At 41.4% G+C, this 23,133-nt stretch overlaps 1 pseudogene; it reads left to right on the top strand.

The window, feature by feature from the left end:
- The first annotated feature begins 245 nt into the window (after positions 1–245).
- On the top strand, positions 246–1,766 carry LOC149188406 (polyadenylate-binding protein 8 pseudogene; annotated as a pseudogene).
- The last annotated feature ends 21,367 nt before the right edge of the window (positions 1,767–23,133 follow it).

The raw sequence follows: 23,133 nt of genomic DNA, 5'->3' as shown, positions 1-23,133 counted from the left end.
AAGCTCCATCCGCCCCCATTTAAATATGTATATATCAGCACTACGATTGAATTGGTGCCGCACTCTCACAGGCTGTGCCAAGGAAGGAGTTGATTACATTGAAACAGGTTGTGCGAAGGAAGGAGTTGATTACATTGCAAAATCGATAAATCTGCCACCAAGAACCAAAAGATCAAAACATCAGTGGTGGGTTTTGAATATTTTTATCTCGATTGAATTGATTTTTTGCCGTGAGACTCGCAGAAATGGCAGCTGTTAAAGTCCAACCCGGAGAACAACAGGCAGTTGTTAATGGCAGTGAAGTTATTAATAATGGGCGAGAGAATCATCAAGTTATTAATAATGGCAGTAACAGCAAGGAAGTTATTACTAATGGGGGCAGCGAGAAAGCGAATGAATTAGTACGGCCCAAATCTCTGTATGTGGGGGATCTGGAGCCCAATGTTAGCGACGCCCAGATTCAGGAACTTTTCCAGCAGGTTGGCCCGGTGGTCAGTGTTCGCATCTGTAGAGATGCGTTAACCAAGACTTCTCTGAGATATGGCTATGTCAATTACAGCACTGCTGAAGATGCCACAGAGGCTTTACACAGCTTGAATTTTACACCCCTTAATGGAAAGCCTATTCGGATAATGTACTCACACCGTGACCCCACTATTCGCAAGTGTGGCTCGGCAAACATATTTATTAAAAATCTTCACAAAGCAGTAGACAATCAAACCCTCTATCACAAATTCTCTGTGTTCGGACCCATTCTTTCTTCCAAAATTGCAACAGATGCATCAGGGCAATCTAAAGGATATGGATTTGTGCATTTTGAGCAAGACGAAGCAGCGCAGGATGCAATTAAATGTATGAATGGTACTTTGATAAATGACAGTCACATTTATGTTGGCCCATTTATGAAAAAGGAAGAGAGAGAACAAACGAAGCTCGTGAAAAGGAAGGATAGAGAAAAAATGAAAAAGGAACCAGAGCCGGAGGAACAAACAAATGGAAAAGGCAAGTTTAAAAATGTTTTTGTGAACAATTTATCAGAGTCCATGAATGACGAGGATTTAAGGAAACATTTTGATGAGTATGGAAAAATTATCAGTGTGGTAGTGATGAGAGATGCAGCAGGGAAGTCAAAGTGTTTTGGATTTGTCAATTTTGAGAAGGTCGATGATGCAGCGAAGTGCGTTGAGAGTTTAAATGGCAAGAAAATTGATGGCAAGGAATGGTACGTTGGAAAAGCACTGAAAAAATCTGAATTGAGAGAACAATCTGGAACAAATCTTTATTTAAAACATTTGGATGATAGTATTGATGATAACAAGTTGAGAGAACTGTTTTCTATTTATGGCACAATCACTTCATGCAAGGTAATGAGGGATTTTCATGGATACAGTAAAGGTTTCGGATTTGTCTCATTCTCATCCCGTGATGAAGCATCTCGAGCTTTGGCAGAAATGAATAAGAAAGTTGTCATAGGCAAGCCTCTTTATGTTTCTTTGGCTCAGCCAAAGGAGGAGAGAAGAGCAAAGCTACAGTCTCATTTCTCTCAACAAAAAGAGGAGAGAAGAGAAAAGCTACAGTCTCATTTCTCCCAGTTGCCTAATCCAATTGGCATGGAACCGACAGCTTCCGCCCATGTCCCCATGTGTAATCCAGAAAGTCCTACATTATCTATTTATGTTACTTTGGCTCAACAAAAAGACCAAAGAGGAGCAAAGCTACAGTGTCATTTCTCCCAACAAAAAGAGGAGAGAAGAGAAAAGCTATAGTCTCATTTCTCGTCCCAGTTACCTAATCCAATTGGCATGGCATGGAACCAACAGCTTGTACCAATGTCCCCATGTGCAATCCCAAAGGTCCTACATCATATCATCCAATTGGTATAGTACAAGCTCCCAAAGGTCATACATTATCTCATCCAATTGACATGGTACCAGATCTTCAAGGTCCTATATTATATCATCCAATTGGGATGGTACCACCTTCGGAACGTCCTATATTATCTCATCCAATTGACATGATACCACCTACATTTTCTCGTCGAAGAAGTTATGCACTAAACCCACTGATGTTTGATGTCCCCATGTCCAATCGTGGAAGTTATGGACATGGCCGGCCACCACCTCCATCATAGTTACATTACTACTCGTTAGTGTTTAATTATATTTTGATTGTAATATATATACGTTTGGTCCCATTAATTATATATTTTAGTCTTAGAAATTGATATTTATACATTATATTAAGTCGGGCATTTGATTTATTTCTTTGAGTTAAAGTAAAGACTCTTAATAATTAAAGTGAAGATTTTTTAGCAGTGATTTTTTTGTTAAATTTTTTTCTTTAGTCTTGCGTTACATGTTTTCATGCTTTGGGGATGAGTGGGTTCCAATTTTGACTTCTTGTTTGTGTACCAATCCATTACTATGGAATATTTTTGGTTTAAATTACATGACCCAAATTCTGCCATACAAGACTGGTAACTCCACTATGGATTAGTTGTGAATATGAAACTTATCTGTGTGTTTGTGTTTAGACATTGACCATTTCAAATTTGAAATTTCAATCCAAAAGATGTTTGTTTTGTTCGAAGTTTATGTCTGTTTTTAGGAACGTTCTGTACGAACAAAGGTATTTTTTTTCAAATCTATTCTCATTCCAAAGAAAAAATCTTTTAATTATTTGATTATATAAAATCTTTTAATTATTTGATTATATTTAAATTACCTATTGCTAAATTAATTTATTTTTAATTCTACATGATAAAATGAATTTATTCAAAAAACCACGTGCGTTCATTGAGCTAATCGTGCACATTGATTTTAGCAATTTTCCACACATGATTTTAGCTTTTAATGGTCTACTCGTTCAACCCATGGTTTTTAGTTTTGGTTCTCAAATTGTCCTTGTATTCTAATACAAGGTTAATTGAACCATGGTTTTTTATTTTTGGTTCTCGAATTGTCCTTGTATTCTAATACAAGGTTAATGGATTTGGATTTATGGATGTGATGTTTTATACATATTATATTGTAATATTGTAAAGAACAATATAATTAAAAATCTTCTGGAATTCCCATTTTTGGTGATTGGGGAAAGTATCCATGTAAATTTGTGTGCTCAATTTTATTTTCATTAACAATTTTTTTTCAAAAAGTAACTTTGAAAATTAAAACCAATAGTATATTACAACTAAGGCTATTACTACTTTAATTGAATACTTATTTTATTGCTACTTTTTATTACCTTTTTAATCTAGCTAAAATTGTATTTTATTATTATTATTATTATCACTATTTTCTGATTTAGTGCTTCAAACTTATTCTATAAAACTCAAAACATTTATTTGTTCAAACTAATATATAAAACTATGAAATTACTAATTATTAGAGATCTACTCATTGATATGTTTGTTTATCATGGAAGTTTAGTCACATAGCTAGTCATGTCCTCCACTTTGAACCTCCTAGAGGACTCCCCTCTTAATGATACATGTTGGTAGCTCATGTAGACAAATACATCCATTTGGAATCGGGTGTTTATGGAGCAAAGGGTTGGGGCGTGGGAGGTTTTCCACCACCTCACATAGGTAAGAGGTTGGGGGATGTGGAAACAACCACTCTTCTAGATAGCCCACAGGGTCTCTATTTTTGAATGATAATCACTCTTCTAGATAGTTGGTAGGGTCTCTAGCCGTGGGAAGCCTTGATGAGTTATATTGTGGTTTATTATATCCCTTGTCATGGCTCATTTCTATTATTATGATATTATATTCTAGTTTGTGTTACTGAAACACAATCATTGGCTCTCCCTAATTACAATATGGGTGTCTTGTCAGCTCTCCCCCTCAATCTCTCGCTAGGAACATCTTTTCTATCCTGGCAAGAATTAGCCATTGCAGAAAAGAACAAACCTTTCACAATTTTAAATCAATGAAATTATTGTTTCCAATGCATAAATGTGTTTGACGCTATTAGATACCCTTACTAAAACCAAATAGTAATATTTTTTTAATATTTTGTAAAAAAATATCAATTCTTCTACTAGTTTCCAATTTTGTTTTCAATCTAATTTTCATATTTTTTCTTTCAACCTTGGTTTAAGCATTTTGTCAATACCATTTTTTATTTTTTTATCTTTCTTCATTCAAATAAATCCTTTACTTAGTTATAGATAGAGCTAACAATGTAATAGTGGGTGGCATTTAAATTTGGTATTCAATTATAGAGATTGATCTTCCAGTCTAGTATCATGTGGTCTTCCTTCTTATGTATTCATTCATTCTTAGATGTAGTGCCTACATGAAACTATTTTAAGGTCTAGAGAGAAAACAAGGTTTGTTGTTGAATCGTAGGGTTTTATATTTCATATCAAACCTAAATTCCAATGATAAGTTCACCCATAGGGTTGGTGACCCTGATGATCAGAATTTTAATTTTAAGTTTAATCATAGGGTTTTATATTTCATATCAAACCTAAATTCCAATGATAAGTTCACCCATAGGGTTGGTGACCTTGATGATCAGAAGTTTAATTTTAAGTTCACCCATAGGGTTCAATTTTATTTTCATTAAGAATTTGTTTTCAAAAAGTAACTTTGCAAATTAAAACCAATAGTATATTACAACTAAGGCTATTACTACTTTAATTGAATACTTATTTTATTGCTACTTTTTATTACTTTTTTAATCTAGCTAAAATTGTATTTTATTATTATTATTATTATCACTATTTTCTGATTTAGTGCTTCAAACTTATTCTATAAAACTCAAAACATTTATTTGTTCAAACTAATATATAAAACTATGAAATTACTAATTATTAGAGATATACTCATTGATATGTTTGTTTATCATGGAAGTTTAGTCACATAGCTAGCCTTGTCCTCCACTTTGAACCTCCTAGAGGACTCCCCTCTTAATGATACATGTTGGTAGCTCATGTAGACAAATACATCCATTTGGAATGGGGTGTTTATGGAGCAAAAGGTGGGGGGGTGGGAGGTTTTCCACCACCTCACATAGCTAAGAGGTTGGGGGATGTGGAAACAACCACTCTTCTAGATAGCCCATAGGGTCTCTAGTTTTGAATGATAATCACTCTTCTAGATAGCTCGTAGGGTCTCTAGTTGTGGGAAGCCCTAATGAGTTATATTGTGGTTTATTATATCCCTCGTCATGGCTCAATTCTATTATTATGCTATTGGATTCTAGGTTGTGCTACTGAAACACAATCCTTGGCTCTCCCTAATTACAATTGGGGTGTCCTGTCAGCTCTCCCCCTCGAACTCTCGCTAGGAACATTTTTTCTATCTTGGCAAGAATTAGCCATTGCAGAAAAGAACAAACCTTTCACAATTTTAAATCAATGAAATTATTGTTTCCAATGCATAAATGTGTTTGACGCTATTAGATACCCTTACTAAAACCAAATAGTAATATTTTTTTAATATTTTGTAAAAAAATATCAATTCTTCTACTAGTTTCCAATTTTGTTTTCAATCTAATTTTCATATTTTTTCTTTCAACCTTGGTTTAAGCATTTTGTCAATACCATTTTTTATTTTTTTATCTTTCTTCATTCAAATAAATCCTTTACTTAGTTATAGATAGAGCTAACAATGTAATAGTGGGTGGCATTTAAATTTGGTATTCAATTATAGAGATTGATCTTCCAGTCTAGTATTTACATGTGGTCTTCCTTCTTATGTATTCATTCATTCTTAGATGTAGTGCCTACATGAAACTATTTTAAGGTGTAGAGAGAAAACAAGGTTTGTTGTTGAATCATAGGGTTTTATATTTCATATCAAACCTAAATTCCAATGATAAGTTCACCCATATGGTTGGTGACCCTGATGATCAGAAGTTTACTGCAGGTTATGTGTTTACTCTTTGTTCATGACCTATTACATGGGCTTGCAAGAAACAAAGTTCCATTTCTCTTTCTTCATCAGAAGCAGAGTATCATGGTGCCATAGAAGATAGTAAGGAAGCCCTGTGGCTTCGTTAGATCCTGTCAGATTTTGGCTTTCAACAGCAACATCCGACTACACTTTGGTGTGATAGTCAAAGTGCCATTCAACTATGTAAAGATCCAGTCCAACGTCAGCGCAACAAACAAATTGAACTACACATGCACTTCATTAGAAATCTCATTCATGACCATGTTCTTGAAGTGTAGTTATGTTCAACTGATGATCAAGTTGCAAACATCTTTACAAAGGCTCTCACAAAGGCAAAGTTTAGCAAACTTTGATGTATGGTTCAGGAAGTTGTCACTAAGGGGGGATAGGCTCTAATGCCTCCTTCCTTCTCCTATTGTGTCATATTTGTACATCCTTCAATCCTATCCCAAGTTGTTCTTAAGGGGGGATGTTAGGATATTCTGACACATAGGAAATAGTTAAGTATAACTCGGTCTAGTGTAGAGTTAGGTAAAGTGTGTTTCTTTACTATGTACTTTTGTAACTTACAATCCAACGGTCACGATATGTTCTAGATATGAAGTGATCTGATGGTTCATTCTCTCCTTGGTATTACTGACGCTTGATTCGTGGCTAAGCCTGATTGGTCCATGATCTCTATTTAAAGAGCATGGAGGGTCATTTGTAGGGTAACTGTTCATGAGAGAAGCTTATGTAAATTTTCATTCTTTTATTAATAAATTGCCCGAAGTGGTCGCGTTGGCTTAGGCTGTGGATTGGTTTCCTCTTTGAGAGTTTTAACCACGTCAAGAATATTGGTGTATTAATCTGTGATTTGCTTTTGAGTGGTGTCCTTGGTGTTCTGTCTGAGGAACTTACCCTGTAAATTCCTACATATTTCATATCAAACCTAAATTCCAATGATAAAGGTCACCCATAGGGAGTCATAGTGGGAATTGAAATTAAATGAGATGGATAAATGTCACCATTTCATATGTTATGTTTGGGTAAAATAGAATGATCATACTTGACCATGGTAGTGCATTCTATGACTAGCATATTATTATGGCATGAGGTAATAATAGATTTCATTCATTATGCATGAGTTGAATCATATGGATAGTCTCCATTGATTATTTAATCAATATTATTTTTTTTAAATATCCCTTTGAACTCTTAAAATGTTACTATATCAAAGTTTAGTTGTACCTCAATGAAGTTGACTCCATAGTTAAATGAACATTCAATTATATCTCAATGTATTTTTATCTTTATCGATGTTTGTAGTTGTTATTTAGGTCAAAAATATATTTATAAATTGATGAATCAATTTGTTTATCCCAAAGAAGAATGGCAAGTTGCAAATTTGTGTAGATTATTGTGAACTGAATAAAACAACCCAAAAAGACCATTTTCCTCTACCATTTATTGGTCAGATATGGCATAAACTATTAGGGAATTTTTTTTCTCTTTCCTTGATGGTTTTAGTAGGTATAATCATATTCATATCTATGTAGAGGACTAGGAGAAGAGGCTGTTCACCTAACAAAGGAGCACCTTCACATATCTTGTTCTTCCATTTGGCCTCTACAACACACATTATACCTTCCAACAAGAAATACTAAGCATATTTTCTCAATTGATTAATGATAACATTGAAATTTATATGGACCCTTCCACATCATATGAGACTGAGTTCGATCCATCATTATTTAATTTGGATAAAACATTCCAACATTTTATAATGGCTAATCTTGCATCAGGTACAAAAAAGTGCTACATGATGATGACAAATGGAGTAGTTTTGGGGCATCTTGTCTCAACTACTAGTGTTTAGGCTGAATCAGCCAAGGTTCAAGTCATATTGAGCCTACTTTCTCCCAAAAACATAGAAATATGTACACATATTTATGGTAAAAACTAGATATTATCGTTGTTTCATTGAAAATTATTCTAAAATTGCATCCCCTTTATATGTGTTACTGGTAAAATATGCATCATTCTTATGGACTAATGATTTTCAAGTTGCTTGTCAAAGTCAAAGACACGTGTGCCTATAGCTCTTGTGTTACATAGACCTAATTGGGAATTTCCATTCCATATTTCCTCAGACACTTCTCACATTGTTGTTGGAACCATGTTGGGACAAGAGGAAGGAAAGAAGTCATATGCCATCTATTATGCCAGGAAAAAATATTCACCATCAGAATTGAATTACACAATAACAAAAAAAAATTGTTTCCATATTCACACTTAGCAAACTTAAGAATTATATAACCATCTACCATACCTTTGTGTGTTCGAACTAGGGTCACTTTTGAGAGGGGGGATGAATCAATAGTGATAGAAAATAAGCAACATTAAAAATATTTCGCCAATATATTAAAAAAATCAATTACCCGACATATAAGCAGTAAATATGAGCATACAAATTCATCAAGAATCAACACATAAGAGACATAACACATAAATAAATAATGTACAATGAGACACAAATCACATCACATAGGGACACTAGATTTTAGGTGGAAAACCTAAATCAGAAAAACCATTGTGTTGTTTCTTTTCTTTTATTAATTCTTCATTCAATTAGATTTACATCATTCAGCTAGCCTCTACTAGATAGGAGCCACAAATCATTCTACAAATTTTTGGCCACCACCAAATAGGAAGCCCCAACTCCCATAAACTATACAGACCACCACCTACTGAATGCCACCACCTTCACTAGTTTTCCATCCAGCACTGGAAGGAAGCCTCTACTCCCTGAGAAAATTCTCCAACCTCTAATGGAAGGATCCACCATCCCTAACTTATTCAACCACCATCGAATAAAGGCCACAACCGCCTTAATCTCTCTAGTGCCACATTTCAAAATGTTTCAAGCTAGACCCCAAATACAACATCAACTGAAAACATATCACAACAATACCAATCCTCTCTAAACAAATCTCTGCTCTCACATCAACTCAACAACAAGAATTTTATGAATATACACAACATCTTGTTGAAGCCTTGAAAATCGGGTCTACAACAAGGGGGATACCCGCCTAGTCCGGACCTTGGTTGGCAGCTCCTTATCCGTTTGGTATAGCAGGTCCGACTGGGGATATGGGACCAGTTTCCCAATCTATGAGTGTGTGTGTGTGTAGAATTGGATGTTCCTGATCTAACAGTTCCTAATTAAGGTATTCTAATTCTAACTTTAATCTAATGCTAAGCTATTTGGTGGGCTCCAGTATTGTAGCAATAATGCTACAACTCCTGGAGCTTCCTTTTCTAATTTTATCAACCCGGTAGTTCGTAACAAACTTGGAAGCGACGGTGCTGTATGCATAAGTACTAGCTCTTGTCGCAGCTGTCACTTGGTCAGCTGGCACAAGTCCGCTAGGGCTCAAGCCAAGTTCTATGAGTTCTCAGAAGAAGCTTTTTAACCGATGAACGAAAGCTATCTCAAAGGAAATTAGCCTACTGTAGGAAGGAACTAAAAGCCAACAAGAATCACAAACCCTAGCAAACGCTAATTCTACCAGCTAGTCCTACTGATGCAAAGGTGGGAATGCAAACTACTGAAAGAGATGCCATTACTTCTAGGAGGGTGAGATGCATGTGTCTAGACTACTTTGATCTAAAGAAAACATATTTTTGTATTTTTGTTCAAGTTGTTGGAATTAATATGTGTGTGCTTCTAACTGGGTCTTGACTGTGCAGGGATAGATCAAGGAGGGAAATGCTTGGAAAAGGTCAGGAAGGCTCAGAGAGGGTCTAAGGAATCCCTAACATCCTTTCAGAGAAGTTCACAAAGTTTAGATGCCTGGCAACCGTGTTTATGAGCTTCTACAGGAAGTCTACAGGGGTTCTACAGGATGTTCAGGATTTCTACAGGAAGTTCAGTAATTCCTACAGGAAGTTCAGTAATCGGATTTTTGGGTGATGGATGAGTGGAAGAGGCTGTATGGATGGATAGGGAGGTAGGAGGGGAGCTTGTGATGGCCTATGGACAGAGAGATGAGATGAAGAGGGGGTGTGCAAAGCTGGTTGGTCTAGAGGAGGGTAGAGGGAATGGAAGGCCGAAAAGGTAGAATCACGTGGGTGATAGAAGAGTTAGGAGGCAAGTGGTCTAACTGGGAGATGAGTAGATGGCCTAGGCATGGCTGAGAAGGATAAGGGAGTGAGGGAGTAGTACTGCACAGTGTAAATGAAACAAATCATCCATGTCCTACACATAACCGAAATTTCATCAACCTATTCTAACTGTGTTTATAAAACCAAAGAACAGCAACGTGATTTTTAAGGAGAATCATGCATGGTACTGAAGCAAAGAATCATTCCACAAGATCTGAATGCATGGACACTGCTACAAACGAGAACATTGCATCAAAGCTTGCATGAACATGTAAAACAGTGTTTTTGGTGGGTGGCACAGTCTGCAATTCCAGTCCCTAAACAGAGGTGAAAGTGAGTGTGCAGTCAACCCTTTTTGGAACTCTGATTAACTCCAATCTCCTTACTCTAATCTAAACTACTGAAGCAACTCTGTTCATAAAACTAACCTACGTAACCACACCAAGAAATTCAACTCAGCAAACTGTGTTTCCAAATGCATGTAAAGGAAAAGAAATACAATGCTGAAAGAAAGGTAACAATACAAAGGAAGGAAGCCTTAGGCTCTCAGGTTGGGCCCAACCCCGAGAGCTATGGCTCCTTTAAGAACTCAGAACTGGACTCAAATCTGCCTGCTTTTCATTAAAAGATAATAGTCATAAGTCAAATAACATGCCAAAAATGGCTTACAAAGAGCAAATCAGAGCTATCAGCTCGTAGTTCAGAATATGCAACAAGGTTTCAAAAGTCTCCCTCGAAGGCTATAGCCTCATCATTTATACATTACGAGGGCCAAGCTGGCCTCCTAAATTAGTGGGGTTTGGCTGACCAAACTAAGTGTAATCTGCTGCTTCCTCAAAATCCGTTTGGCTGCCTTCTAGCTCGGTGGTGGTGGCTGTTGGAGCTCGGAGTTGGGGGTGAAGATCACGAGGAAGGCCATTCAATGCTGTGGACAACCTTCCTACAAAATCTCAATCCCATCTTGGCTGTCTCCTATCCCTCATCTGCGTGGTTTTGCTCCATTAAATGTCAAAAAACCTGAAATAAACATGTGTTAGCCACCTAGGAATAGTGACTGCCCTCATTCGTACAAATGACATAAATATACTAAAAAATGATGCAGAGGTTATGAAAAATGAAGGGTTGAGCAAGGGTAGTTAGGCCAAATGAGCCCAAAATGTTACCAAATTTGGGGCTCATCATCACCCCCCAGCTAAAATGATTGCTCATCCTTGAGCAACTAATCTAGCTCCTCGTCCTTCATTGCCTTCACTGCCACCCTCACATCCCAAGCTTCTGCAGTAGTGTCCTCCTTACTGACATGGAACCCAACCTTTCTTTCCACCTCTTCCCATTGTTCATGCTCATATTTCTCTATGCTGCCTTCCGTCAATCCTAACAGCAGAGGTGGGCTTAGCTTGAGGCCAATCCAGCTGGCCTGGAGGTTCTGCATGGATTTCTTATAGAGGGGCACCCGTACTAGAGCTTCCCTCATTCGAGTTGGAGTATGATATTCTCTAATTTTTAGACTGTGGGCCAATGTATTCCATCGGCGGGTGCAAGCTTGAACACAGTTGTCCCCTAACAGTCTCTCCATATCCTCGAAATGCGCTATGGCCTGGGCCCGCTGATCCATATATTTCAATGAAGCTTGAGGGTCGGTGGATAAGTGTTGGTGTGCTGATATTAATGTAGTTGGATCCCCTGGTGCTGCTCTAATTAGTAATGGCTCATTCAGCTCTCGGTTCATGACCGCTTTGGCTTCTACTGCTCTTTTGTCTTCATGGTTCAACCATGAGGCAAATGCCATTAACTGCATATCCCCTAAGACCGTGTTGGGATCCCATGAAGTCAGATTAGGAAGGGCCAAATTATGGAGGTAGAACTCCGATAGTTTGGCCTTATCCTCTGATGAACTGTTATTGCATAATTCAGTGAACTGCTGCAGGTCTTGGAGCTGAGAGATACCCCTTTGCGCCAAGGTATTGATTTGAAATTGCAGCCACTGGTCTCTCAGGTACAGGCCATAGGATTTGGCCGGCTGTCTGCATTGTATAGCATCCATGGCCCAACTGGCCATGCAGGCCAATTGTGCCTCTTTCTGCTGCAGCTGCTGTTTGAGAGCTTGTACCTCAATTTGTGCTTGCAGTTCAGTTTCCTGTAGATGCAAGGTTGGCTCCCCAAGACCGACTTGCGATCTTTCTCTGCCTTTCTGTTCTGCTGTGATGTCCCCTGAGGATGTGCCCGTTCCTTTCCTCAGCTCCTGTAGCTGCAGTCTAAGTTTTTCGTTTTCTTCCTGTAGGAACACCCGCTGGCAATTTGCCACGTGTTTAGCCATAGCTAATTCCTTTCTTGCCTCCTTGAGTTGCTCCTCCAAGGGGCCTATGTCTGCCACACCTTTTGATTTGGCTATTTTCATCCACGTGTGGGTTCGTACTCTCTCTTCCTCCAATGCAAAGAACAGTGGCACAGTGAATTTCTGTGGTATAATTTTGCCAGCTTCTAAGAAGTTATAATATGAGCTCAGACTTGGCTGAGGGCTAGGCTCCGGAATATGCTCTTTCTCTTCCTCTCTTGGTGGCTCTACTTTGTCCTCCCTCGGTGGTGATGAGGGTGCTTCTCCCTCCATCCTCTCTGTCTCCTTAAGCCGGGCTAAGGTTTCCTGTAGAGCAGCCTCAGCATCCTGTAGCCGGGCTTTTGAGGCCAACTGGTCCAACCTCTCTTTCCAAGTAGTTGTTTTCGGGCTCCCCCTCTCATAGGTGACTGATATCTTTGAGGGGGACCTCTCCCTGGGCGAAGTAGGGGCATCCTCTATAGTGATTGGGCTGTTGGATGGAGGCTGTGGCTTGCCCGTTTTTATTCTCACACTTCTCCTAGCTTTAAAATATAGAGGGGCCTCCCTCTTTCTCTTTTCCTTTGGCTTAGGAGGTGTGCTGAGGGCGGCCAGCATGGCTGCTTCCTCCCTTGCAAGAATGTTGGCTTTCTTTTCCTTGGGTTTTCCTTTCTCAGGGCTTCCTGTAGAAGGCCCTTTTTCAGCTGATTTCTGGCTTCCTGTAGAAGCCGGTTTTGGTTTTCCTGTAGAAACAGGTGGCACCGTTTTAGTTTGTTTTGCTGAGTGGGTTTTGCTTTTTGACTTGGTCGAGGCTGCTGTCGAGGTGCCTTTACTGACGTGGACCTGCTCAGTCTTGTCCACCCTGCTTTGTAATCTTTTCTCTCTGGCCGTCAACATGGGTGTGTCATCCTTCTCTTTGGCACCCTTTTTCTCTTGTTTCTCCTTTTGCTCTTTCTTCGGTGCTTTGGCCGTGGGTCTCTGGCCTTTTTCTTTCTTCTCTACAGGTACTGACTCCTTCTCCTCGCTGCTGGAGGAACCAAGCTCTTCGGTCAACATTTTTATGTCGCCATCCTTAGTCAAATTCCGGAAGGCTTCCCACGAGAGAGGGACTTTGTATGTGTGAAGTGCATCCTCCACGAGGAGCTTAATAAGCCCGTGATGAGCTACCTGGTCTGGTGTGCCTTCTCTCAACTTGGTGGCACATTCAGTCATAGACTGCAGTAGAAAGTAGGGAATACTTAGTTTGTTCTCTACAGGTAGGTCCATCTGATGCCTTAATTCTGTGAGTAGCCGAAAATGGTACCCATACACAATGCTAAACCGACCTTCGCAGGTGATGTATTTCATAATTTGGAGGCTGACTTCGCTCCAAAGTGGCAGTAAGCTAGTTCTGCGAACCCCGTTCTTATCTTCTGAGAATTGCTCCTCTGGTGGAAAGAATTCCTTCTTAGCCTTCTGGCCTAATTTCCTCTCTTCTTTGTCCCATGGTACCCCCATTGGGAGCTCAGTAACTCGGCTGATGAACTGTGGGGTGAGTCTGAGACTCAAACCCCTGAAATTGACGGTGGCCAATGTTTTTGATTTTGGCTTCAGAGCTCGCAAGAACTCCTCTGCCACCTCATCATCATATCCTTGCAATTTGTCGCAGAACGACATCCATTGCGCGCAAGTGAACAACTCTACCACCTCAGGATTCTCCCTTAGTTTCTTTGAGTCGGTCGGTTCTTTTCTGATGAAACCACCCGGCATGGTGAAGACCTGCTACGTTAGCTGGAGGTGGCGGATGCGTATTCAAAGATTAGCCTTTTGGGACAGAGCGTAGAATTACGCCTCTGCCACGCACACAATTCGCGAAGACTATCTACAGATGAGCCTTAACAGGGCTTAATTACAGATCACATCCTGTAGAAAACCTTGCATACACTTCGACGACAATTCATGCAAACGGCAGACAACACTTGCAATTTTTTTATGATCAGACTGTAGAACGTCGACTCCGCCACCCTCGAAACCAATTGCATGGGAGGCACAGGTTCAGGCTTACCTTTTTAATTCGCCACCTTTGACGTGAAGAGCCCAAATTTCCTCGTGGCAGTGAGCTTCCTGTAGCGGAGCTTTCCTGTAGAAGCAGCGCACGGGTTCTGGAGAACACTGCAGTGGTTCTGCGCCTTCTGTGCTGCTATCAGACGTTCGAACGGCCGAAGACTTGGAGTGTCGAGCTTCAGAGGAATTCGGATGCTCACTCGACTTCTAAACGGCTGATGATAAATGCGTGGGGTGGCAATCTAGCCGATAGATTTGAATCCGGCGGAATCCGTGGCGCGGGGGTGAGCTGTCCCTGCCGGACCATTGGACGACGTCATCTACTCATTCCACTGCAAGTTCCCTGACTGTTGCATCATTCTCCGCAGATCCGCCGCCGCCATTTCTGTTAAAACGCGCTTCTCCCCGACTGGACGGTTCTCACGTGTCCACTACCCGTTCTTTTTGCCACGACCACCATTCTACACATCCGACTAGACCATCTGACTGGTCGACGTGGCCAGTTGAATGGCCATACGACTGCTCAACCCGTTCATTTCATACTTGCAAACATTTCAAAGTAGTATTCATGTAATTCGACGAAAGAAAGGGCGAGGCACTTACCTGTGCGGCCGCAACATGATTTTCCAGGCTTCAGGATGACGATGACTAGATTTTCTTGCTGCTGCTATTTACACAGGCCCGGAGGTTCCTCTTTGCAGGCTGCTGATGATGAAGCTTGTGACTCGGTTGCATGTGCCCGCTTTATTATTGCATGTTGCAGGCGATTGAATGGTGTACACTCTAGTTGGCTGAACTGCTACGGGATTCCTGTAGGATGTCCTGTAGCAGTTTTTCCTCCTCGGGTGCATGCTGAATGGTGAAGACAGTGGCATCACGATCACGCTCGCAGGGCCCTTGGATAGCTGTGATGAGTATTGCATGGCATCTCGACATCTTTTTTCATTTAAGAATCGCTTCCTCTTGATAATTCAATGATCTGTTTTGATTGTGCAGGTACTTTTATTGCATGTCAACTGGGGTGGTAGAAGGAGGTGACAACAGTGTGTGATGGAGAAAATAGTCGCTTGCATGCCTCCATGTCGAACCTTGGTCGTTAAATCTCCCCACACAATTAGTTCTGGGCCGTCTAAAACTTCTACAGGAAGTTTCCTGTAGAAATACAAAACTTCCTGTAGAAAGTCTGTAGCTTCCTGTAGAAGACTAAGCTGTGATGAAATCGTGCCCATACCTTGGAGAAGATGAGTGTTTTCGGAGAAGGTGCTGGTGAGGTCACCTGGCAGCATAATAAGGACCCTTGTCTTTGAGCTGAGGGACCTCTTCTTCCTTCATAAAATACCTGCAACCTACATGCATTGCCACATTGTGAACTTGCTGTCCCTGTTTTTTTTGTTTTGTTTTGTTTTTTTTTTTTTGAAAGACAGCAGGGGCGCCTCAATGAGGTTTTCGCCCTTGCCATCTGCCTTAAGCGCCTCAGAGAGGTTTTCACTCAAGGGTCTTTTTCAAACTTTTTTTTTTTTTTTTGAAAGACAGCAGGGGCACCTCAGTGAGGTTTTCATCCCTACCATCTGCCTTGGGAGCCTCAGAGAGGTTTTCACCCAAGGATCTTTATTTATTTATTTATTTTTATTTTTTTTAAGATCTTCAGAGTATGCCCAAAACAGAGGCAGAACCCTTCTCTATGACCAACACTGATTTCTCCACAGTTTTGATGAATTCTTGTCTTGAGAGAGGTTTCCTGTAGATTTTCAGTCGATGCCCATTGACAAGCATGGGGATGGCCTCCTCATCAATGGTCTGAATAAGAACAGATCCATTGTCATGACATTTTTCCACTGCATATGGTCCCAGCCATCTGGTTCTCAGCTTCCCCTTGAAATCTTTATGCCTGGAATCATACAATAGCACCCAATCTCCTGGCTGAAATTGCTTGTCATTGAGGTGTTGGTCATGCCACACCTTTCTCTGAAGCTGAACCACTTCTGAGTGAAGGAGGGCCTGCATTTCGTGCTCGTCCAATCCATTCAGCTGCAATAACCTTTCTTGTTGGGCATGGCTGAGATCTAGGTCCAGCTGAGCTGCCATCCTCAAAGTGTTGTATTCAAATTCAATTGACAGCAAAGTTCTCTTCCCATAGACCAGCTCATAAGGTGTGAAGCCGGTTGTGGTCTTCCAAGTGGTGTTGTAAGCCCATGTGGCCTCAACCAGGCGATCTGCCCAATCTTTCCTGCTGCTGCTCACCACCTTAGTCAAGATCCCTTCTAATGCTCTATTGGTGACTTCCACCTGCCCATTTGCTTGAGGATGATAGGGGGTGGAAGTCCTATGCTTGATTTTTTGATGAGGTAGTAGGTCTTCAATTAAGTTGGAGGTGAACTGGCTTCCTTGATCAATGACTAGCTCTCTTGGGTAGCCAAATTTGTAGAAGATGTTTTCTCTTAAGAATTCAGCCACCTTTTCTTCTGTCGCTGCTTTGATTGCCTTGGTTTCTGCCCACTTTGTCAGGTAGTCGGTGCACACAATGATGTAATACCTTTGCCTCGAAGGAGGGTTGATGGGACCCAAAAAATCCATACCCCACTTCTCAAATGGCTCAAGAGTCACTTGAGGTTGGAGAGGCATTTCATCCCTTTGAGTCAGTTTCCCCATCCTTTGGCATCGGTCACATTGGCTGATATACCTTCTGACATCTTGATGAAGTGTGGGCCAATAGTAGCCTGCGTGCAGGATTTTGAAGGCAGTCCTCTTTGCTGCAAAATGTCCTCCACAAGGCCCATCATGACAGGTGAGGAGGATATCAAAGACTTCCTCCTCCCTTACACAATGCCTTAAGATCTGATCAGGGCCAAGCTTGAACAGGTTGCCCCCGATCCAAGTGAACGAGGCACTTTTTCTGACGATTTTGCTCTTCTCTCTTGAGGATAGGTGTGGAGGAAACTGTGCTGAAACAAGGTAGTTTGCTATATCAGCAAACCATGGAGAGAGTACTGAAATAGAAAACAGATGTTCATCGGGCATCTGGTCATCCACTGTTCCATCCTCATCTGCAGATAAATCCAATCTAGACAAAAAGTCAGCAACAACATTTTCTTTACCTGGTTTGTCAACGATGGTCAAATCAAACTGCTGCAACAAAAGTAACCATATAATAATACGAGAATTCACATCTGGTTTATTCATTAAATATCTAATTGCAGCATGATCAGTATGTACAAATGTTTGATAGCCAGTGATATAATGTCGGAACTTGTTCAGTGCATGGACCACGGCCAAGAATTCTTTCTCAGTTACAGTGTAGTTCAGTTCTGCCTTGGATAAGTTTTTGCTAACAAAGTAAATGGCATACGGAAGTTTTTGTTCAACTTGTCCTAACGCTGCCCCTATGGCTTTGTTCGAGGCATCAGTGTGGATGTGGAAAGGTAGGGCCCAGTTTGGACCTCTCAAGATTGGGGCAGACACCAACTTGTCCTTTAATTCATTCAGAGCCCTCTGACAATCGTCAGTCCATTTAAACTCCACATCTTTTGCCAAGAGGCCAAACAATGGCGAGGCTAGCTTGCTGAAGTCTTTAATGAATCTCCTGTAATACCCTGCTAATCCCAAGAAACTCCGAACATCCCTTACCATTTGAGGAGGTGGAACCTTCTTGATGAGAGCAATTTTGTTAGGATCCACCGGTAACCCTTGGCAAGAAATGGTATGGCCTAGCACGGTCCCTTCAGTCATCAAGAATTCACATTTTTCAGGACTAAGGGACAAGTTCATTTCAATGCATTTTGTTAGGACTTTTCCCAGATTGGACAATGCTTCCTGGAAGTTGGACCCATAAGGAGTGAAGTCATCCATATAGATTTCCACCGCATCATGGACCAGCTCAGAAAAGATGCTCAAGACGGCTCTCTGGAAGGTGGCAGGAGCATTGCATAGTCCAAAGGGAAGAACTCGGTAGGCAAAGGTACCCCAAGGACAAGTGAAGGTGGTCTTATCTTGGTCTTCCGGGCTGATTTGGATTTGGTTGTACCCGCTAAACCCATCTAGGAAAGAGAAAAACTTCTTTCCTGCCAGTCCATCCAACACTTGATCTATGAAAGGTAGAGGAAAATGGTCTTTCTTGGTAGCTTTGTTCAGTTCTTGGTAGTCCACACAGATTCTCCACTTCCCATTTTTCTTGGGAACCAACACTAAAGGGGACACCCATTCGCTATCCGAGATGGGGTAAATGAATCCGACATCCAACAGTTTTTTCAATTCTTCCTTGACGATGTCCTTAAGGGCTGGATTCATTCTCCTCTGGGGTTGCCTAACCAGTTTACAATCCTCTTTGATGTAGATGTGATGGGTACAGACCGAAGGATGGACTCCTTTCATCTCCTTATAGCTCCAAGCAAAAGCATCTAGATGACTGGCCAACAGACTACACAGCTCCTTTTCCTGGGAAGGAGATAGGGAGGAGCTGATCTTTAACGTTCTCTCAGGGCCGAACTCCACATTTTTGACTCTGGGAGTGACAGGGTTGGTCGCACAAAGGTCCACTAAGGTGCTGGCTTGGGCATCCTCCACCAATTCCTCTAAGGACAGTGCACTGGGAGGTGGATTCTGGATCAAGGTCTCAATCAAATCATCCTCGGTTGGGGGATCTCCCCTAGTGGTGTCTAGGGTGCACAAAGGTGCTGAGTACACCTCATCCTCTTCTCCTTCCTCCAACCAAAGTGGTAAGTCATGCTCTAATGAGGGTTGGGCAGGAGGGTATAGGACTAGCTGCTTGGACATAGGACCATTTTTGATGGTCATGTTTCCTGCACGACAGCTTATGTAAGCATCTGCAGTGGCTAACCAAGGCCTTCCCAAAATAACAGGATATCCAGTGAGCTTTGCCTTTGGTTGCAGAACCAAGAAATCTGCAGGGTATTCCCAAGAGTCAACAGAGACCAAGACATCCTCTACAATCCCTTCGGGAGTCACGGTGGAGCGATCTGCTAGTTGTAGGACTGTCGAGGTCTTTCTCAAGGAACCCTGAAGGTTGAGTTTGAGCATGGTATCCCTGGTCATCACATTAATGGCAACCCCAGATCAATCAAGGTGTGAGGTATGATGGTGCCATTGATGTGGACATCTACTACAGGACTCCCAGGATCTAGATACTTTGGGCAGATGACTTGTCCCAACATAAGGTCAGACAGTTGTCCTATGACATTGATAGTTGAAGCATCTCTCTTTCGCCTGCCTGGGTGTCTGAAACACTTTTCCTTAACCAGTTTGTTGTATATCGGTACATCTTTGATGGCTTGGAGAAGTGGTATTTTCACACACAACTGTTTGAGCTCTCCCAGAAGCTCATCCTCCTCTGGGTTGGGTTGTGTGGTGGCCGTTAGTCTCTCAGGAAAGGGTGGAATAGCCTTTGGTTCACTTTCTTGTTTATCTTCCTCGTCCTCTGGGGGAGGAGGTTGGCGATCCGGAAGAGTCTTTCCAGATCGCAGATTGATCTCTTGAATCTCCACAGCATAGGTAGGGCATGATGTTTCCCCAGTATATACCTGCTGGGCCTGTCTGTTGTTGGGGTTCGGGTTTGGTTGAGTAGGCATTTGAGGTTGCCTTGGAGGAGCAGGAGGTAAGGGTTTTGGTTGAGCTGGTGGTGGAGGCAAAATGGCGGGAGGAGTGTTGTACTGGGGCCTCCACCCCAATTGAGGTGCATTCCACTGAGGCTGTGGCTGGGCATGTGAGTGATACGAATGAGTAGTGGGTTGAGTATGGTACTGAGGTGGGTAAGACCATGGAGGAGGCATAGACCAGGAAGGATGAGCAGGGGGACCCCAGGAAGGCATAGGAGTAGATTGGTTGGGGCTGTAATAAGCTTGGGGTGCCCCTTGCATCCCCTGCTGGTAAGGTCTAGGTCCTTGTGGCCTCCTTTGGTTGAGGAAATAGAGAGGTTCAGTGGGGGCTTCTGTCCCTTGATACATGGCTTTAAGCCTAGGTAAGGTTGGACATTGGTTTGTGGGGTGGTCCTCCTCACAAACAAAACATACTTCAACCGAATGTAATGGGCATTCGTTCTTAGGGTGTTTCCTTGTACACCTAGGGCAGAAGATAGCCAAGGCCCTCTCAGCTTCTTCTTTCTTCTGCTGGATTCGGAATGTATCAAGTTGCATGGCAATGGTCTGTCTCACCTCACTCTTGAGATCCTCTAATTGATTTGCAAACTCATGTTTGGAGAAAGGAATACCAGTTGAGAAGTAGTTTCCTCTACCTCTTTTCCGGGCTGCCCTAGAGTGGTTTCTAAACACAGTCTTTATGTCCTCATAAGACAATTGGTAAATATCTCCTCCAGCTAGCATGTGAAGGGTATCTAAGATGTCTTCAGGGACTCCTCGGAGCAGGACCAACTTGAGGGATTCAGGGTCACGTGTGCACCTGGCCCGTTTATAGCTAAGTTGGAACCTTTCCTTGTAATCCTCTAAGGACTCATCATTTCCCATGGTCATCCGAAAGATTTCTCCCTTGGTTTCCTTGGACCTACAGTAGTCCTGGTATTTGGTATTGAAAGCTTGTTGCATCTGAGCCCAAGTGGTGATATTGTTCCCAGGTAAGCCCATAAACCAGCGTAATGTTGCATCCTTAAGGGTTGAGGGGAAGAGTTTCAGCTTCTGCTCATCTTCAGTATAGTCATAGGTTCGACAAAGGACATAAAACTCAAGCAGGAAGGTATCAGGATCTTCAGTAGTCAGTCCATGGAAGTGAGGTAAAGCAGAAGGGTTTATGTTCTTCATTTTCATGTCTCCATTGGTTTCTCAGATGGGGAAGGCACCTTCTATTCTCTCATCTTCTCCCCTATTGTCAGCCATAGCTTCAGATGGAATGGTCTCTAACTCTTCTTCTGCTATAGGATCTTCGTATATCTCAGGAGGTTCACCTATAGGTTCTTCTAGATCACTGTCATCAAAGAAGAGAGAAGGGTGACTCAGTGATGTGGTGGGGGTGTTGGGTAAGAATTTGCCTATTTTATCTCGATTCCTACGAGGCATGAAATGGAAAGACTTTTGATTGCTTTTGTTTTTTTCTCTGGTACCTGCAAAAACTGAAACAGATTGATCTACAACTAACTATCTTGCTGAAATGAAAATGCAGAATTGAAATGAAAGCAGGAAAGAACTAATCTACTTTGCTCAAATGAAATTGCAGGAATTGAAATGCTAGTCTATGCTTGCAGAATTGGAATGCTAATCTATGCTTGCAAAAATGAAATTGCGGAATTGAAATGTTAATCTATGAAAGCAGGAAATGTCTATGCTACTTTTGCAGAATGGAAATGAAATAAACTACTTAGCAGAAGGAGAGAGTAGGAAAATAGAAGAAAAGCAACAATTACTAATACTCTGACGCTTCCCCGGCAACGGCGCCAAAAAGATGGTGGGCTCCAGTATTGTAGCAATAATGCTACAACTCCTGGAGCTTCCTTCTCTAATTTTATCAACCCGGTAGTTCGTAACAAACTTGGAAGCGACGGTGTTGTACGCACAAGTACTAGCTCTTGTCGCAGCTGTCACTTGGTTAGCTGGCACAAGTCCGCTAGGGCTCAAGCCAAGTTCTATGAGTTCTCAGAAGAAGCTTTTTAACCGATGAACGAAAGCTATCTCAAAGGAAATTAACCTACTATAGGAAGGAACTGAAAGCCAACAAGAATCACAAACCCTAGCAAACCCTAATTCTACTAGTTAGTCCTACTGATGCAAAGGTGGGAATGCAAACTACTGAAAGAGATGCCATTACTTCTAGGAGGGTGAGATGCATGTGTCTAGACTACTTTGACCTAAAGAAAACACATTTTTGTATTTTTGTTCAAGTTGTTGGAATTATTATGTGCGTGCTTCTAACTGGGTCTTGACTGTGCAGGGATAGATCAAGGAGGGAAATGCTTGGAAAAGGTCAGGAAGGCTTAGAGAGGGTCTAAGGAATCCCTAACATCCTTTCAGATAAGTTCACAAAGTTTAGATGCCTGGCAACCGTGTTTATGAGCTTCTACAGGAAGTTTGCAGGGGTTCTACAAGATGTTCAGGATTTCTACAGGAAGTTCAATAATTCCTACAGGAAGTTCAGTAATCGGATTTTTGAGTGATGGATGAGTGGAAGAGGCTGTATGGATGGATAGGGAGGTAGGAGGGGAGCTTGTGATGGCCTATGGACAGAGAGATGAGATGAAGAGGGGGTGTGCAAAGCTGGTTGGTCTAGAGGAGGGTAGAGGGAATGGAAGGCCGAAAAGGTAGAATCACGTGGGTGATAGAAGAGTTAGGAGGCAAGTGGTCTAACTGGGAGATGAGTAGATGGCCTAGGCACGACTGAGAAGGATAAGGGAGTGAGGGGGTAGTACTGCACAGTGTAAATCAAACAAATCATCCCTGTCCTACACATAACCGAAATTTCATCAACCTATTCTAACTGTGTTTATAAAACCAAAGAACAGCAACGTGATTTTTAAGGAGAATCATGCATGGTATTGAAGCAAAGAATCATTCCACAAGATCTGAATGCATGGACACTGCTACAAATGAGAACATTGCATCAAAGCTTGCATGAACATGTAAAATAGTGTTTTTGGTGGGTGGCACAGTCTGCAATTCCAGTCCCTAAACAGAGGTGAAAGTGAGTGTGCAGTCAACCCTTTTTGGAACTCTGATTAACTCCAATCTCCTTACTCTAATCTAAACTACTGAAGCAACTCTGTTCATAAAACTAACCT

The sequence above is a fragment of the Pinus tabuliformis genome, chromosome 3_1, assembly GCF_031772625.1.
Source record: "Pinus tabuliformis cultivar Carrire ecotype Pingquan chromosome 3_1, CPIR1, whole genome shotgun sequence".
Classification (NCBI taxonomy): Eukaryota; Viridiplantae; Streptophyta; class Pinopsida; order Pinales; family Pinaceae; genus Pinus; species Pinus tabuliformis.
This window is presented reverse-complemented; position numbering and strand designations above follow the sequence as displayed.